Source organism: Lactuca saligna, chromosome 6, assembly GCF_052625555.1.
Source record: "Lactuca saligna cultivar CGN05327 chromosome 6, ASM5262555v1, whole genome shotgun sequence".
In the NCBI taxonomy this organism is placed as follows: domain Eukaryota; kingdom Viridiplantae; phylum Streptophyta; class Magnoliopsida; order Asterales; family Asteraceae; genus Lactuca; species Lactuca saligna.
The window spans coordinates 94,038,152-94,052,996 of NC_136422.1; positions in this window are offsets into that span (position 1 = coordinate 94,038,152).

A 14,845-nucleotide genomic window follows, 5' to 3' on the forward strand; every position below is an offset into this window, starting at 1 on the left:
TTGGGAGTCGGAGCGTGAGATGCGGGAGCAACATCCGGAGTTATTTGCAGAATGAGACTTCAAGGGCGAAGTCTAGTCCTAGTGGGGGAGAGTTGTAACAGCCCGGAATTTCAGGTATTTTTATAATATTGTTTTTGGCGTGTTTTAGGAAGGGACTCGGCGAGTTGGAGCCAGACTCGCCGAGTAGGACCACAGACTGGGTCGCGGGTTCGCGACTGGACTCGACGAGTCCATTATGGACTCGGCGAGTCTGCGCTGTTCAGCGGAAACCCTAGCCGTTTGGTTTTGGATCGTATATAACGCCTTTTAGGCCGTCATTGTCCGTCTTTTAGCCGATTGAGAAGAACCCTAAGCGTCTGTGGACATCTAGAGCAAGATTTGAGGCTATTGGAACTTTGAAGAGATTGTTGGGCAAGAAGGAGAGGAGTTTTGGCTAAAGGAACAGCAAGGGATCCGAGTTCTGAGGTTTGGGGACACAGAGAGTACGTGTTTCAGGTAATACTTCGGATCATTCCTGTTATTTTGATGTGTACACGGATTTAGGGTTTATGAAACCCATTTGGTGATTTGATGGATTATTATGTTGTTACCCAAACGTTTATACCCCAGTAATAGGATGTTTAGAGGTCCAGAAAGTCCCATGATTGTGTATTTCGGGACCATACGTATTTCAGTAAGCAGTTGATCGACTGCATGGCATGGACTCGCTGAGTCCAATGAACAGACTCGGCGAGTAGCTTGAAGATTCACTGGGACTCGCCGAGTTGTTCTTCAGACTCGGCGAGTGGAGTCGGGGTGGCCCCGCGATTCTTCCACGTGGATCTCGTCGAGTCAAGGGGGATACTCGACGAGTAGAAAGGGAATATCACGGAAAGTTGGAAAGGACGTCTCGACTCGTCGAGTCACCTTTGCACTCGACGAGTCCGGTCCAGTTGACCGTTGACCAGAGTTGACCTGCATATAATTTCTTAGGGCCAGTTGTCTTGAATGATAAGAGTATTAATAAGGGTATATGGTATTATAGGGAGTCTGCAGATCGGCGGATCGAGTGCGAGTGATTTCAAGAGTTGATAGTTTTCATTACCACGAGGTGAGTCTTCTCACTATACTACACCCGGAAGGGTTTGACTATGAGACCGGAAGGTCGGATATGATATGTGTCATTTATGCTATAAATAGAAAGGTAGTTGCTATGCATGCTATGTGTGTTAATGGGCCGGAAGGCAATATGTTATGTGACAGAAAAGTCAGGTATGATATATGATACATGTGTTTATGTGTTAGAGTAAATGTATTATGTGTTGTATATGTTTATGGGCCGGAAGGCAATACGTTATGGGCCGGAAGGCGATATGTTACGGGCCGGAAGGCAATATGTTATGGGCCGGAAGGTGATTATTTTACGGGCCGGAAGGCGAAGTGTTGTGGACCGGAAGGTCAGGGCCTGGAAGGGCGTTTGTGTGTAAGTCGTATACTGGGGAACTCACTAAGCATTTATGCTTACAAGTTGTTATGTATGTGTTTCAGGTACTAGCGAGGACCGTGGGAAGGCGCCGGCATGATGCATACACACTGCTGCTATTTGAGATCTTGGGGATTTTATAAATGTATTTGATATGAATCATGGAATAAATACTATTGGTTGAATGAAATCACTTTATTTTAAATGAAAAAATTTATTTGAAAAATTGCGTTGTTACATTGATCCCCCCTTGAGTCCCAGAAACCCTAATTCCGTGGAGAAACCCCATTGTTGAGCAAATTGGAGCTTGGAGAGGTGTGGGTTGAAGAAATCTTGAAGGAGAAGAGGCTTGGATCAAAGGGCTTTGCTTGGATTCGAGTTTCATTGCCGTTGAGGCATTCTTTGGAGGTAATACTTTCGTTCTTGGGCTGTGTTTTCCTAGATTCTCATTTTGGGGTTGTGTGGGAAGCTTAGTTGTGTGACATGTTGAGTTTGAAGGATGGATCTGAGGTTGCTACCTCAGATTTGGAGTGGAGAAGATCTTAAGAGCATTAAAGCCCCTGTTCTTGTGTTGTTAATGGAGCTATCATGTCCCAAACCTTAGTTCTAAGGTGAATAAGGCCTAGATCTCTTTAGATTCAAGTAAAGTTTGCCACTTTACGTGATGGATGGATTGTAGGAGGTTGGATCTATGTTTTGGATCAATTGCATGGCCTGGAGTGCTTCTAAATTTATTCAGGTCGGCTTGACTCGGCGAGTCACATGGGTGGACTCGACGAGTTGCTCGAAGATGGCCTGGAACTCGGCGAGTTGGAAGAACAAATCGGCGAGTAGGTTGAAGATAGCCTTAGACTCGGCGAGTCTGTTCTTGGACTCGGCGAGTCTTGTCGAAGAGTCCCAATATTTCCTGGTTGAGTCGAGAATCGGTGAGTCAAGGGATGACTCGGTGAGTTGGGTGCGAGTGGACTCAGAGTTGTTGGACTCGATGAGTCTTGGGGTGACTCGGTGAGTTGGGTTGCTGATTGAGGGAAGTTCTGAGCATAGGGACTCGGTGAGTCATCGGGTTGACCCGGCGAGTAGGGTCACTCAGGGGTTGACTTTGACTTTGTCCAAGGTTGACCAGTTGTCTTCCAGGGGTATTTTGGTAATTAAGGGTATTTATTGAATTGAATGTTTCGGTGTTCAGTGGAGGAGTTCGTGTCAGGGTTGGAGCAGCGAGATCTTATCCTTTCAGCCGGCAGTTTTGAGGTGAGTTATCCTCACTATATCAACAGGGTCTAAGGCACCAAGGTGGGCCCTTATCGGATTGAGATCCGGGTAGTTGTTATTACTTTGTTGTTGTGATATGCTTGCATCTTGAGAGTTAGGAAGGTATATGTTAGAGACCTGATTGAGATCATTATCCTGAGAGATAGGGAGATGCTATGCTAATGACTTGTTAGGTCAGTATCCTGCTTAGAGTATGTTATACTATGTGATCTGCTAGATCGGCGTGTTTGAATGTGAACTGTTATATGATTAAATGTTTATGCGTACATGGTTGTTTGGACTGGAGATGGGTTGAGGCGGTCCTGCTTTGTGCTGTAGGCCAAGATACTCAGGGCGGACCGGTTATTCCGAAGGCCCAACGAGCGGTCCGGATATGCTGTAGGCCCCACGCGGGCGGACCAGACGTGCCGAGGCTCGGAGAGTGGACCAGGCTGACTGAAGGCCTAATGCAGGCGGACCAGTCATACTGTAGACTCAGAGAGTGGACCAGGTGAGTTGAAGGCCCAGTGCGGGCGGACCAACCACACTGTAGACTCAAAGGACATGACTAGACTCGGAGGATGGATCCGGTGGACTGAAGGCCGAAACGGCGGACCAGTCACATAGTAGACCCGATATGCATGGCTGTTCTATGTTCTGTTATGTTATGTATGTTTTATATGTTATGGGCTGGAAGGCAATATGTTTTGGATCGGAAGGTCGTAGCCTGGGAGGGCGTATATGTGGTTGGTGTTTTTTGGGTATCTCACTAAGCTTTCGGGCTTACAGTTGTGGTTTAATGTTTTTCAGGTTCTTCAGGAAACTGTAGCAAGGCGAAGGCGTGATCGTACCGCTCCTCATGATTTTGAAGCAATGTGATTCTGGGAATACTCTAAACGATTTGTATTGAAAACCTTTTTGTAAACAATTTAATGAAATCGGGTTGTTTTTGAAAAATTTAAATTGGTTGTATTTTTCGGTCGTTACAAGTTGGTATCAGAGCCTTGGTTTGAGTGAATTGGAGGAACACTTGTGTGACTCCAGTCTCAAATCGAGGAGGGTTTTCAAAAGAGAATTTAAAATGGTTTTCAAAATAAGTAAAGGAGGACGCGGAGGTACGATCAGCCGGAGCTAGTAAGTAACCCCAAAATACCATACATGATATTTGTTTTATTGAGCTTTGATAGAACAACATGCTAGAGTTAGGCTAGCGATCTTCAGGATTTCTCGATGTGTTGCCTGATTTATGATGCCTGCTAGCCTAGGATTTTCTTGTGAGAGGTTTCTAGTGTTCCTCTAGTTGTAAGGATAGAGCGTTGTTATGTATGTCGCTAGGGTGTTGTGGAAGTACTTCATACAAATATGGGTAGGTGTGGAAGGTAGTATGGGCCCGTACTACTGAAAGCACGGACCCATACGCGTATCAGGGAAACCATGGCCTCTAGGGTTGGGATGAGAGCTGGTTCCCGGGATAGTGGGAAATGTCTGAGATTTTGGTGTTTTAATTTCAGTATGGAGATTTCAGGGCACGCTGGGAGTGGATCCGGGTCAGGATCAGGAGCAGGAGAGGGAGTTCCGGGTGGGTCTGTACAGCCCGAGGTTGTCAGTCAGATGAGTACGCACGAGTTGGATGCGAGGATTCGTGAGATCCTGCATGATGAGGTTGCTGCATTGTTTCGGGCTGAGCTGCCGGAGTTGTTTGGGTCGATCAAGACCGCCATGGTGGAGTATTTTGATGAGCTATGTGGCTCTCACGGAGACGGCTACCGCGGCGGCTACAGCAGCTGTAGCAGCAGCAGGGGGAAGAGCTAGTAGAGGTTTTCAGTATCAAGACTTCGATAATACGAAGCCTCCCACTTTTGATGGAGTTCAGGACCCGATCGTTGCTATGAGATGGTTATCAGATGTGGAGGGATGTTTCTTCACGTGTTCATGCCCTACTGATCAGAGGGTGAGGTGCGCTCTGAACCTGTTAAGGCTCGGGGCAAAGGATTGGTGGAGATTGACCACGGGGTCGTACTCGGATGCGCAGAGGGCTGCGATTTCATGGGATCGGTTCAGAGAGATGTTCAGCACTCGTTATGTTCCGCAGGTCGAGAGGGAGAGGTTGGCTCAGGAGTTCTTGGAGCTGAAACAGGATTCGGAGTCGGTGACGGAAATCACCAGGATGTTTACTGAGAGGGCGATGTTTTGCCCTAAGTTCGCTTCGGAGCAGGCTCAGATGTCCCGATATCTGAGTATGCTAAAGAGAGACATCAGGCAGTTTGTGTCTGCGCAGAGGTGCGAGACTTTGCTGGAGTTGCAGGAGACCACCAGGCGGCGTGAGTTAGAGATTGAGTTACAGATGCGTAAGCTGAGGCAAGCTCCGGTTCAGTCGCAGCCGGCGACGAAACGGTCTAAGACCGTTGATTCCAGGATGGGAGATCAGGGTAGCCACGTCTGTGGAAAGTGTGGAAGGGGTCACGCTGGAGTTTGTCGGTCCGGTGGAGCATGCCGCAAGTGCGGAAAGGAGGGACACTATGCGAGGGATTGTCGGCAGTCAGTGCCAGTTCGGGATTTGAGGATATGCTATCATTGTCATCAGGTTGGACACTTGAGGGTCAACTGTCCACGGCTTGCTGCAAGACCGGTGCAGGCTCCAACACCGGCTACGTTGAGGATCACAGGTGGAGGTCAGGGTGAAGCGGAGACCCCAAGGGCTTAGGGTCGTGCTTTTCAGCTTGCTGCTGCGGGTATGTTTCTTTCTGTTGTTTTGATTATTTATGATTATTGTGGAGTAGCGTTATCTGCTAGTCTCGTTGGATGGTTATGGAATTGCGTTTCGGGTTTTCGTGTGGTATCCGTTGTTCCTTGAAGGTTTGACGAGTTGTGTTCGAGATTTCGTTTTGGTATCCTTTGTTCCCTGAAGGATCGATATGGTTATGGATTAGTACTTCGAGCTATTGTGGATTATCTATGTGAGGATTAGTGGCGGATGCGGTGTTGGTTTGAATGTCAGGTAGCCTCTGCAGTCTGAGGGGTGGATATTTGAAGATTGGGTGCCTTTCGAGCGGGTTGCTCAGTGTGGAAACATGATTTTTATGGAAGTTGTTAGCGCCGGGGAGAAACATTTTGCGTGTAAGTGTTGGTCTTCTGCAAGGTTGCTTTGGGAGATCGGTGATTAACTGTCAGTGTCTTAAGTGGGGGAGAATTGGAAATTCTCCGGATGGTCGTTAGGCTTGAGAGGTTGCTTAGCTGCTTTGGGAATTCAGCGGTATTTCTGTCAGCCAAGAGCAGGCTTGTATGAGTGAGTAATAGGCATGCGGGGCGGAATACAGACCTAGGGCATTTGATTGTGGAAGGCCTGGGAGTAGGCCGGGATCGAGCATGTAAGATGGAGATAGAGTTCGGAACCCCTAGAGGGCTAGAACGATATGCATGGGAAGATTTCCCGAAGAGATAGCTCGGAATGATAAATGCTTGTTGAGCGGTCTGGATAGACTGAAGGCCGGTAGGCGTACCAGTCAGGACGAAGGCTCGGAGGATGGTCCAGTCAGATTGGCTGAAGGTTCTGAGAGTGGTCCAGATTGGCTGAAGGCCTGGGGAGGCGGTCCAGTCATGCTGAAAACTCTGCGAGTATTGTTGGATTGGTTTGAGGACATGTATTGCGTATGTTGCAGTGTGATTACATTGGGAGGTCTGGCCCCGGGTAGCGATCTTGAGCAGTGAAGGTAGTGCATGGGCTTGAGAGTCCCTGCGATGAGAGTCAGAGTAGTGGTGATGTATGGATGTCGGGTACGCTTTAAAGAGGTAGTGTAGCGTGGGGTGAGCACCATAGTACCTATCATGGTGGCAGGGCGGACGAGTGGTTTCCTTGGTAAGGAAAGAGGGAGGAATGAAATTCCGAAAGGGAGTGCGAATTCACAGAAGTGAAAGCGGCAGTGTAGAGTTATGATTGGAGTGGTCCGTCGATGGGTTTTGAGTAGTGTGTTTGTGGCAGTAGAATAAAAGCTCATTCGACTTGAGATGTCTGCTCAGGGCACGGAGGGAATTCCGCAGGCGTAGAGCCAGGGAGAGGGGTTCGGAAGGGATGCAGGGAGAGAGTCTTGGACTCTCAGTGAGATTCTGATCATGGTTCTGGCTATGTATTAGCGGTTCATCCTGGAAGGATGTTTGAGGATATCATTAGCGTATCGGGTTTTCCAAACCTGAGGGTGCTAGAGCTAGATCAGCATGTGTGTGTGATTGCGAGAGGAGAACTCGGGGGAGCTGCTCCGGAATTGAAGAATGGGTCTTTCTGTCGTCATGGAATGGATAGAGTGGGATTCGGATCGGGGATCCGATGGTTCATGGTTTTCTAGCCACATGAGTCAAGTGAAAGATGAGAATTGGAGCAATAAGGAATTGTGGGTAATTCTCGGTTGTTGAGTGCGGCTATCGGAGGGTACAACTGGTGCCCAGGTTGAGTAGGTGGTTGGGACACCGTATGAAAAGAGAAAGTGAGCTTCTGGTTTCTATGGTTGTGCCTTGAGGGACTTGGTCCGGTCAAGGTCAGGTGGCGCGTCGTGGGAAGTATTTTGAAGTTGAGATGCCGTAGGCTTCGAGGACGAAGCCTAATTTAAGTGGGGGATAATTGTAACATCCCGGAATCGCAAGAGTAGAGTTGAAGGGTTAAAAGTGTAAGTTTTGGAGGGCGACTCGGCGAGTCACATGGATGGACTCGGCGAGTCAGGCCGCGACTTTGGTCGCGTGTCAAATGGCCTACTCGGCGAGTCCAAAGATGGACTCGGCGAGTAGGTACTGGGCGAAGAAAAACCCTAAATTCGGGGAATGAGCCCTATATAAAGATCATTATGTTCCTCCACAGCCTCCTTGATCCCCCCTTGAGTCCCAAAAACCCAAATTCCGTGGAGAAACCCCATTGTTGAGCAAATTGGAGCTTGGAGAGGTGTGGGTTGAAGAAATCTTGAAGGAGAAGAGGCTTGGATCAAAGGACTTTAATTGGATTCGAGTTTCATTGTTGTTGAGGCATTCTTTGGAGGTAATACTTTTGTTCTTGGGCTGTGTTTTCCTAGATTCTCATTTTGGGGTTGTGTGGGAAGCTTAGTTGTGTGACATCTTGAGTTTGAAGGATGGATCTGAGGTTGCTACCTCAGATCTGGAGTGGAGAAGATCTTAAGAGCATTAAAGCCCCTGTTCTTGTGTTGTTAATGGAGCTATCATGTCCCAAACCTTAGTTCTAAGGTGAATAAGGCCTAGATCTCTTTAGATTCACGTAAAGTTTGCCACTTTACGTGATGGATGGATTGTAGGAGGTTGGATCTATGTTTTGGATCAATTGCATGGCCTGGAGTGCTTCTGAATTGATTCAGATCGGGTTGACTCGGTGAGTCACATGGGTGGACTCGACGAGTTGCTTGAAGATGGCCTGGAACTCGGCGAGTTGGAAGAACAACTCGGCGAGTAGGTTGAAGATAGCCTTAGACTCGGCGAGTCTGTTCTTGGACTCGGCGAGTCTTGTCGAAGAGTCCCAATATTTCCTGGTTGAGTCGAGAATCGGTGAGTGAAGGGATGACTCGGTGAGTTGGGTGTGAGTAAACTCAGAGTTGTTGGATTCGACGAGTCTTGGGGTGACTCGACGAGTTAGGTTGCTGATTGAGGGAAGTTCTGAGCATAGGGACTCGGTGAGTCATCTGGTTGACTCGGCGAGTAGGGTCACTCAGGGGTTGACTTTGACTTTGTCCAAGGTTGAGCAGTTGTCTTCCAGGGGTATTTTGGTAATTAAGGGTATTTATTGAATTGAATGTTTCGGTGTTCAGTGGAGGAGTTCATGTCAGGGTTGGAGCAGCGGGATCTTATCCTTTCAGCCGGCAGTTTCGAGGTGAGTTATCCTCACTATATCAACAGGGTCTAAGGCACCAAGGCCGACCCTTATCGGATTGAGATCCGGGTAGTTGTTATTACTTTGTTGTTGTGATATGCTTGCATCTCGAGAGTTAGGACGGTATATGTTAGAGACCTGATTGAGATCAGTATCCTGAGAGATAAGGAGATACTATGCTAATGACTTGTTAGGTCGGTATCCTGCTTAGAGTATGTTATGCTATGTGATATGCTAGATCGGCTTGTTTCATTGTGAACTGTTATATGATTAAATGTTAATGCGTACATGGTTGTTTGGACTGGAGATGGGTTGAGGCGGTCCTGCTTTGTGCTGTAGGCCAAGATACTCAGGGCGGACCGGTTGTTCTGAAGGCCCAGCGAGCGGTCCGGATATGCTGTAGGCCCCACGCGGGCGGACTAGACGTGCCGAGGCTCGGAGAGTGGACCAGGCCGACTGAAGGCCTGATACGGGCGGACCAGTCATACTGTAGACTCAGAGAGTGGACCAGGTGAGTTGAAGGCCCAGTGCGGGCGGACCAACTACACTGTAGACTCGAAGGACATGACTAGACTCGGAGGATGGATCCGGTGGACTGAAGGCCGAAACGGAGGACCAGTCACACAGTAGACCCGATATGCATGGCTGTTCTATGTTCTGTTATGTTATGTATGTTTTATATGTTATGGGCCGGAAGGCAATATGTTTTGGACCGGAAGGTCGTAGCCTGGAAGGGCGTATATGTGGTTGGTGTTTTGGGGGTATCTCACTAAGCTTTCGGGCTTACAGTTGTGGTTTAATGTTTTTCAGGTTCTTCAGGAAACTGTAGCAAGGCGAAGGCGTGATCGTACCGCTCCTCATGATTTTGAAGCAATGTGATTCTGGGAATACTCTAAACGATTTGTATTGAAAACCTTTTTGTAAACAATTTAATGAAATCGGGTTGTTTTTGAAAAATTTAAATTGGTTGTATTTTTCGGTCGTTACAAATTTCATTTTGAAAATTATTATAAGACCGTAAGTCATCCATAACCATAAAGAAAACCATACATCATGTATCTCAAAACGTCAAATCAAGTACTGTGACAAAACTTAAGATAAAATATTAGAGTATCAAAACAATCCTAGGCTGAATGATGTGGTGTGTGCTATGCGATCACCTCGAGCCCTTCCCTTTGCTGCCGGAAGTACCTGAAACTGTAAGCATGGAGCTTAGTGTGTCTCCCAAAACTACGCATATCCCATACTAATATCATGCAACTAGAAGATATGGCCCACGCCCACTCTCATGGAGATTCAGCCCCCGCCCACACTCTGTTATCTAGGAGATTCGGACCCACCCAAACTCCGCTACTATCATGCATACAAGTATCACAAAGAAAACAAGTATATCTATCATACAATCATATATCTATCCTCAAGTAATATTAAGAGAATCAGGCCCCACCCGTACTTGACTGCTATGACATTCGGGCCCCGCCCACACTCAACTACTAATATATCATGTAGATGGGCTGACCTTGGTGCCTTCCACCCACCCCTACTGAAAGGAAACTTGCCTCGTATGATTGACAGTTGAAAATCTAGGTGAGAAATCCTTTTATGCTGCTCTGGCGACTCTCCGACTATAAATTCCATAACGATACTTCATCAAAAACGGATAACTACTCCTAGGGTAAAATGACCATTTTACCCTGGTCAAATTCAATATCCTGGTCAAGGTCAACTTTCCAAGTCGACCAAACTCGCTGAGTCAACCTTGTGACTCGCCGAGTCCTAGAACTAAGAACGTTGGAATCGCGACTTGGCTTGCCGAGTCACCCCATGACTCGTTGAATTCCCAAGCTACTTGTCATCGCGATTTGTCGAACTGACTTATCGAGTCATCCTTAGACTTGCCTAGTCCTGGCATAATTAGAAAAGGGGCAATATCCTCCTATTCACCGAGTTCCTGAATCAACTCGCCGAGTCCTATGAACATCATCGAGTTTTCTTCATCAGACTCTCCGAGTTCCCTAATGATCTCGTTGAGTCCCTTGCAGATCTAACCTAGTTAACTAGTTTCACACTCTACAGCTCCAAAATTCAGATCTAGGTCATTTCCATGGTCTATTTCTATAAAATTGGAGACCTAATGGCTTTGCATACCTCAAATGGACACAAACTCAAGTTATAGCAACCTAACTCCATGACCAGTACCATGGCTTGGATGAAAACGAGTTCAAGACTCCTTTTATGACTTTATAGGCTAAATATCACAGGAAAGAGGGATTGCTTTGCATACAACCCATAAGAAACAACTTATCCTACTCAAAAGGGTCAAAAAGACCCATAAATTAACATTAAAGGGGATCTAAGCTATGGGTTATCAAGCTAAGAGCTTTTTACCTCAGAAAGCTGCCAAAGATGAATGTACTCATGGATCTTGTTCTTCTTCCAAAAGCATGATAGCTCCAAGCTCTTCCAACTATCTTCAATAAAACAAAAAAACACTCAAAATCTCAAGGGTGAAGCTCTCAATCATATTAGGGTTTCTGGAGGACAGGGAGGCTGGTAAGGGATGCCTAAAGGGGGTTTAAGTGGCTTAAATAGGGTGCAAAACCCCGAAAGTAGGGTTTCCTCCTGACAGACCTACTCGTCGAGTCCATACTTGGACTCACCGAGTGTGACAACCCGATATTTCGAGACAATGAAATGTAACACCAGTCAAATATAGGTAAAAATTTAACTTTCCTAAAATCTTATTTGGGTTAAATAAAGTGGTAGGAATCGTATAAAGGTTTTTGTAACACCAAATTTTCAAACAAATTTTTTCGATTTTTATAAAAACATAATTCCATCAATATTCATAGAAACAACCATTTTAATTGTTCAACAAAATAGTACAAAATCCCAAGATCAAAATGTCAAGCTCCAAACGTGTGTGTACGGATCAAGCCGGCGCCTTCCCGCGGTCGTCACTAGTACCTGAAACAAATAACATCAACACTGTAAGCACAAGGCTTAGTGAGTTTCCCAAAATACCACATATAGCACATATTAGCCACTCTAGGCTATAACTCTGTGGGTCCGTGCACCCAAACTCTGTGAACCCTCAGGTTCCAACTCTGATAATCATGCACCACATAAATCACATAGAAATCATGCAGTACAACACATAACATATATATAGCACACAAATACTCTATCACATAGCTCTGGTTACCTACTCAAGGTAAAGTATAGTGAGAAGACTCACCTCGCGTGTCTTGGTAAACCGTAACCCTGAAATCGCTAAACACTCGATCTGCCGAGCTGAAGTCCCCCCCTATAGCACAATACATCTCTAATTAACACTTTCCCAACTAGGGTTGACCACACTATAACAAGACAATCTAGGTCAACGCTGGTCAACGGTCAACTTGACCGGACTCGACGAGTGCACTATAGCGACTCGGCGAGTCTGAGCGCATACACCAATTTCCCTGGAATCCTCTCTTGACACGTCGAGCATCCCCTCCCAACTCGACGAGCTCCACCTGGCACGAGTTGTGGGGCCACCACGACTCAACTCGCCGAGTCTCAAGAACAACTCGGCGAGTCCGGTTTGACTCGGTCCACCTGTCCATCCTGACTCCCCCTTGACCCACTGAGTTCACTCATCCCAACTCGGCGAGGCCACTCGCTGAGTGGTCGTGCAACATTCAAGCTACTCGCCGAGTCCGTTCTTCGGACTCGGCGAGTCCGTGCCATGCACTGACTCAATCTTGCTCTAAAGGCCAGATCCAGTCCATTAATACATAGATCCAGTCCCTCCAAGCTTATTTAGCACGTAAAGTCACAATCTTGATGCACATATAACCTCTACATGACCATAAATGATGTTTTTGACTCAAATACTTCAACACAAGGTCAAGGACTCCATTTCCACCCATAAAGCTTGATGAGTGAGGCCCTCTGGACCTCTATGGATCCAGATCCATGGTCTCAACTCAAAGAGGGAACCAAAGGGGCACCAAATCACCCCATAAATGACCACATTAAGCCCTAAATTGCATCAAACTTCACCAAACAGAAAATGGTCCGAAATAATACCTCTTGGTTGATGATCCAAGCTCCAAATCCACGAAATAGCAACATCCTTTGCTTCCTCTTGCTTAGGGTCTCCTTCTTCTTGCTAAACAACACACACAAGATCAAGATTGGCTCTCTTTCCTTCACAAAACGCTCAAGAACTCTAGGGACACTCTCTGGGGGTTGGGTGAGCACAAATGACGGCCATAAGGCCCCTTAAATAGGCCTCAAACCCGGAGATTTAGGGTTTCATGACACAGCGCAGACTCGCCGAGTCCATACCCTAGACTCGCCGTGTCCAAGTGCGCACCCTCGATCAATCCCGCATCCCTACTCGGCGAGTCCGAGCTCCAACTCGCCGAGTCCCTCTCACAATATATAAAAATTCAAACTTACAAGATACCTGGTAAAAATCCGGATGTTACGACTCTCCCCCACTAGAACTGGACTTCGCTCTCGAAGTCCCGCTCTAAAACAGCTCCGGATGCTGCTCCCGCATCATACCCTCCGGCTCCCAGGTCATCTCTGATCCCTTCCGATGTTGCCACTAAACCAATACCAGAGGTACCTCCTTGTTCCTCAAAATCTTGATCTTCCGATCCCTAATAGCCACTGGTCTCTCCGCATAATTCAGGCTCGCATCAACCTGAATATCCTCTAGTGGAACCACTGCCGACTCATCGGCTATACATTTCCTCAACTGCGATACATGAAAAGTGTTGTGAATCTGTCCCAACTCTGCTGGTAAATCCAGCCGATAGGCTACCTGGCCTACCCTGGCAATCACACGAAACGGGCCAATAAACCGGGGTCCCAATTTGCCCCTCTTCCTCAACCGGATCACTCCTTTCCAAGGAGAAACCTTCAGGAGAACAAAGTCGCCGACCTGAAATTCCAGCTCGGACCGGCGTCTATCTGCGTAACTCTTCTGTCGGCTCTGAGCGGTCAGTAACCTCTGCCTGACCAGCTGTATCTGCTCTGTCGTCTGATTCACGATCTCTGTACTGCCCATTACCCTTTGCCCAACCTCTCCCCAACATATGGGAGTCTGACACCTCCTACCATACAACAGCTCAAAGGGCGGCATACCAATGCTCGAATGATAGCTGTTATTGTAGGAAAACTCCGCTAAAGGCAAATACGAGTCCCAACTACCCCCAAAATCCAATACACAAGCTCGAAGCATGTCCTCGAGTGTCTGTATCGTCCGCTCACTCTGACCGTCGGTCTCGGGGTGGTATGTGGTACTAAAATGCAACTTAGTGCCCAACTCCTCATGAAATTTCTTCCAAAAACGGGAAGTGAAACGCACATCGCGGTCTGAAACAATCGAGATCGGCACCCCATGCCGAGATACAACCTCCCTCACGTAAATCTCCGCCAACTTCTCTGCTGAAGAACTCTCACTGATGGCAAGAAAGTGAGCGCTCTTTGTCAATCTATCCATAATCACCCAAATTGCATCAACTCCTCTGGCAGTCCTCGGCAATTTGGTGATAAAGTCCATAGTGATCTGTTCCCACTTCCACTCGGGAACCTCCAATGGCTGCAACTTGCCATGCGGTCTCTGGTGTTCGGCCTTTACCCTTCGACAAGTCAAACACCTCTCGACAAACCATGCTACATCCCTCTTCATACAGGGCCACCAATACTCCTTCCTTAGGTCCAAATACATCTTCGTGGCCCTGGGGTGGATCGAAAATTTTGATCTATGAGCCTCCTCCAACAATGTGGCACGAGTACCGCCCACAAACGGTACCCAAATCCTACCCTGATAAGTCATAAGGCCTCGACTATCCGATATAAACTCAGAAACCAACCCAACAACCCGCTCTCTCTTCTGCATCTCCGGACGCACGGCCTCTGCCTGAGCCCCACGAATGGCGTCCAGAACTGGAGCTATCACGGTCAATCTCAAACATACATCTCGCAGGGGAGTACTCTCCGCCCTGCGACTCAACGCGTCAGCTACCACATTAGCCTTGCCCGGGTGGTACAAGATCTCGCAATCATAATCCTTGACCACGTCTAACCATCTTCTCTGCCGCATATTTAGGTTAGGCTGATCCATCAAGTATTTCAAGCTCTTATGATCCGTGTAAATCGTACAACGAACCCCATACAAGTAGTGCCGCCAAATCTTGAGGGCGAACACCACTGCCCCCAATTCCAAATCATGCGTGGGGTACCTCGTCTCGTGAGGCTTCAACTGCCTCGATGCA